This window comes from Ornithorhynchus anatinus, chromosome 20 (assembly GCF_004115215.2).
Source record: "Ornithorhynchus anatinus isolate Pmale09 chromosome 20, mOrnAna1.pri.v4, whole genome shotgun sequence".
In the NCBI taxonomy this organism is placed as follows: Eukaryota; Metazoa; Chordata; class Mammalia; order Monotremata; family Ornithorhynchidae; genus Ornithorhynchus; species Ornithorhynchus anatinus.
The window spans coordinates 8,366,729-8,371,109 of record NC_041747.1 but is presented as its reverse complement, the minus strand read 5'-3'; the positions used below and the strand labels follow the sequence as shown (position 1 = coordinate 8,371,109).

The window sequence follows — 4,381 nt, the reverse complement described above, 5'->3', positions numbered from 1 at the left end:
GTGTGCGTCCTAGCGCGTCCTCCCCTCCCCTTACCTCCAGATGCGCCGCCCCAAGGCGTCACGCGGGCGTCCAGGACGTGATTTCCTTCCCGCCGGGTAGGTACCATTCGTCTTGCCGCGGGAGGGGTGGGGTGGGGTGGGGGAGGAGGCGGCGCAGGCGCACCGCCTCGCGCGCGGGAGGGCGGGGTCGCCTGCTCTTCTCGCGCGAGCCGGGCGCGGGCGACCAACGGCCGCGCCTCGCGCCTCGGCGGCCTCAGGGCGGGCGTCTCCCACCGGGCCCAAACCGCCCGCAGCCTTTCCCGCCCTCTGCTGCCACAGTGGCGGCAGTGAGCGGGCCCTGCCGAGCATTAGGATGAAAAGAATCGCGCCACTTCAATCAATCAGTCGCATTTACTGAGGGCTTAATGGGGGCAGGGCACTGTACTCGAAACGCCTTAGTAGGTAATTCATTTTGGTATTTGTTAAGCGCTTACTCTGTGCAGAGCCCTGTTCTAAGCGCTAGGGTAGATACAGGGTCATCAGGTTGTCCCACGTGAGGCTCACAGTTAATCCCCCTTTGACAGATGAGGTAACTGAGGCCCAGAGAAGTGAAGTGACTTGCCCACCGTCACACAGCTGACGAGTGGCAGAGCTGGGATTCGAACTCATGACCTCTGACTCCCAACCCCGGGCTCTTTCCACTGAGCCACGCTGCTTCTCTAGAAGCAGAAGGTGATGAGGTAGAAGGTGATGAGATGGGACAACCCTCCATTTCCACATGGCAGGCGAGGGGGATGGGGAACAGGTACGGGACCCCCCCCCCCCATTTTACAGATGACCAGAAAAGTTAAGCAACTTACGCAAAGGCACACAGCAGGCCAATGGTCCTTTGATTCCAACCCTTCCAGGGCATATCCCACACGAACAGAGCCTGCAACTTCCGTTGCGTTACCCCCCCATATTTAGTGGGTGTAAATACCCCTATCCCTTATTTTTACAATTAGAAAAACGGAAGCATTGAGAGGGTAAGGGGCCGCCCAGGGTCATGCAGAGAAAGCACAGCGGCTGACCACCAGTCTAGTACTAGAAATAATAATGCTGGTATTTAAGCACTTACTATGTGCAAAGCACTGTTCTAAGTACTGGGGGGATACAAGGTGATCAGGTTGGCCCACATGGGACTCACAGTCTTAATCCCTATTTTACAGATGAAGGAACTGAGGCACAGAGAAGTTAAGCGACTTGCCCAAAGTCATACAGCTGGCAAGTGGCAGAGCTGGGATTCGAACCCATGACCTCTGACTCCCAAGCCCGGGCTCTTTCCACTAATTAGAAAAGTTAACAAGCTGCCCAGGGGGCTCATCATTTTCATCTTCTCTACATAAAAGGCAAGTGTGACCATTCCTAATTCTTTCCTAAAGTGACAGACTTCCAGTCTAGGGGACGAAAGAAATACACCCTAACCATATCTCGGTTGACTTTCAGCAGGTGCCTGCTAGCTAGATATGAATCACCCTGCTGTCCTTGGTATGCTGGAGAGGCAATGGACAGAAATATCCAAAAAAACAAGTGCCTGCCCACTAGAAGCTTCCATTACAAAGGAAAGACAGATTAACTCCCTCTGTCCTGTAAACTCCCTGTGAGCAGGGACCCTATCTACCAATGTTGATATACTGTACTGTCCCAAGCATTCAAAACAGTGCTCTACAGCCAGTCACTGCTCAATACATGATAACCTGACTGGTTTTTTTTCCACCACATTTATGGGAGAAAATTAAACCTCATTACGCTTAGAACAGTGCTGTGCACATAGTAAGCGCTTAACCAATACCAACATTATTATCACATTTTTACTATCTTAAGCAGGATTAGTAGAGCTGCTGTAGTGTTAAGATAATGGCGAGACACAAACAAGTGTTCATATTGTATCTGCCAGTTCCCCTTGAGTCTCCAAGGCCAAAAGGGAGGGGCCATCTTTACCCAGTTTTATGCCACAGCTCCTACTCACTTTCTTTTCTGGGGCCTCCTCTAAATAATCAGTAGTATTTATTGAGGATTTACTGCTTGCAGGACATTGTACTAAGCACTTAGGAGAATGCAGAAGAGTTAGTAGGCACAATCCCTTACTTCCTAAGCTTTCTTATCAGCCTACATCTGTCAGAGCTACTACTCAATCGCTTGTCTGTGGCCTCCTCCAATGTAGGAGTTTCTCTGTCATTGCTATCATTTATTCAAAATGTGATGTTTGAGTGATTTTTGCAGTTTTCCTTTCCTAACTGAACATGCTCATTCCAGGTTAAAGAAAAGACATTGAAAAGAACAAGTGCACGCCATCCTCTGGAAGAAACAGAGCATACAGATTGGTGCAGAAAGACAGGAAATAGAAGCTCATCAAAACTGCTTGGTAAGTTCTTTGCCCTTGCCAAGACTCATTAGCCTTTAAAGGTTTTCTGAAATTATCTCCAAAACTCTTTTAAGGGTAGTCAAGGTCATTCAAAATAGCCTGAATATTTACCCCATGAAGCTTTGCCCTGGATTAATGTCTGTCTCCCTCCCCCCATAATGTAGTCCAGACTCACCTTTAAGGTAAATACATGGGGCTTAAGTACTTTTTAAAAAAAGTAATAAAAGTAGGGAAAAACGGAAGAGAAGATAGTGTGTCCTAGTAACAAATATCTCTGCCCCAGAAGCCCAATTTTCAGTTTTTGTACCTCCTGAAGTTCCTTTTGTGTGAAGTGAAGGTTGTGCTCTTCTTGAGGGCAGGAACGTCTGACTTGGGTCTGTTGTACCCTCCCAAGCATTTAGTATAGTGCCTAGTAGTAGTAAAAAATAATAATGGTGGGATTTAAGCACTTACCATGGGCTGAGCACTGTGAGAAGAGCTGGGGTAGAGATGGAATAGATTGGATCCAGGCCCTGTCCCATATGGGGCTTAGAGTCTAAGCACTCAGTAGTTGCTTAAATACCAAAGATTGATCAGCTTTGCACTATAAATGCTTATGAGTTTAAAGTCACTTTTTGGTGTTCTTAAGAAGCAGAGGTTAAAATTCAACAACTTTTTAAAAAGCAGCATCAGTTGAATGAGGAAAGTGAGCAACTAGAGGCCCTGAAAGAAATGATCCTTCCATCCCCAGCTTGGTACTAGATCTTCCTGACTAGAACAACCTCTTAGATCCAGTTACCAGTACTAAATAGATAAATGTCATCCTGATTTACTCTATATTATAAACGAACAGGTAAGACTCTCAGCTATCCTAGGGGAAAAGCAGCAGTGGTTCTCAGCCAGCACGGCCACACTGGGCTCTGGGGAGGCTCCCCTCCTCCCCCTCACCTCCCCTCCATCTGGGCAATAACAGTGAAGCCCAAGAAGCTGAAGTGGCAGCAAACTCAGCCTCTTGGGGTGAAGATGGCTTTCTTCCTCCTCCCCTGCAAGGCAGAGCAGGTGCAAGGAGGCATGGGTGAGGAAAGGGAAAAGCCCTTCTCCTACATACTGTAGGAGCTTAGGCTGGCCCCAAGAGCAGGACAGAATTGATTTGGTGCCCTGCCTTGTGAGGGAGCACAGGCAAGTAGGAAGGAAACACAAAGAAGCACAATTTAGGGGGCTCTTGGCCTCTCCAATATTTCTCCAGAAATCATGGTCTTCCTCCCCCTTTTGTCTTTATGATAGTGGGGAGAAATGTACATGGTAGAAAGGTGTAAGGGGAAATTGTAACTTAGCTGCAATATTTCCAGTCCTCAGCAAGGGATGAACAGCACTGACCATACTGATTTTACTCAGTTAGTGACTACATACTTCTAGCTCCACATATTGTCCTTCCATGTTTTGTTTTGTTCTTTTAGCACTTTCAGTTCACAGCCGAGTGGGCTGCTGAAGTAAGAGCTGGATGAAAATCCCTAAACTAATGTACTCCCCATGCGGAAGGAGTGCTAACTGGGATGCACATTTTTAAGGTGTCTTTTGTGGGATGTGATGGGCTTGAAAAAGGTGTAAATTGCAGGAAACTGACATTTCCAATCTCTTGGACACTTTACTTGTGGTGAAGGGAGCATGAAGAGGTGGTGTTGGTGAGAATGGTGGAGCCAAGGTGCTGCTAATCTCCCCTGAGCATACTCAGCCCTTGGCTCCAAAGCAAATCCAGCCACATTTGGCCCCAGCTACCTATTGGAGCCCAGGGCTGGGCTAGAATGTTCTGTAGTTCAGTGTGTGGGCTCTGCTTGGAACTAAGAGAAATGAGCAAAAGAATCGGGAAGACTCAGGGTAAAGGGGTCCCCTGTGTTGACATGAAAGGGTTTTTTTCAAAACAGTTACCATACCTACCAGTGGAGTACCAGTACCTAGGGGGTGAGGAGTCAGACTGCTTCCAGGTTGGAAGCAAGATCCAGTAAGAATCATATGACAGTC

General features: G+C 47.9%; 1 protein-coding gene across 5 annotated transcripts in view; it reads left to right on the top strand.

Moving 5' to 3' along the window:
- Window positions 1–251: 251 nt before the first annotated feature.
- The window catches only part of ARL11 (ADP ribosylation factor like GTPase 11), an 84,884-nt gene continuing 80,754 nt past the window's right edge, over window positions 252–4,381 (top strand). For 4 of the 5 annotated variants that reach the window (XR_003753891.2, XR_003753888.2, XR_003753892.2 and 1 more), the window contains exons 1-2: window positions 252–441; window positions 2,275–2,383. The gene's annotated coding sequence lies outside the window, so the exon portion shown is untranslated. The remainder of the gene's footprint in view (window positions 442–2,274; window positions 2,384–4,381) is intronic. The other variant, XR_003753887.2, reaches the window with a different exon arrangement.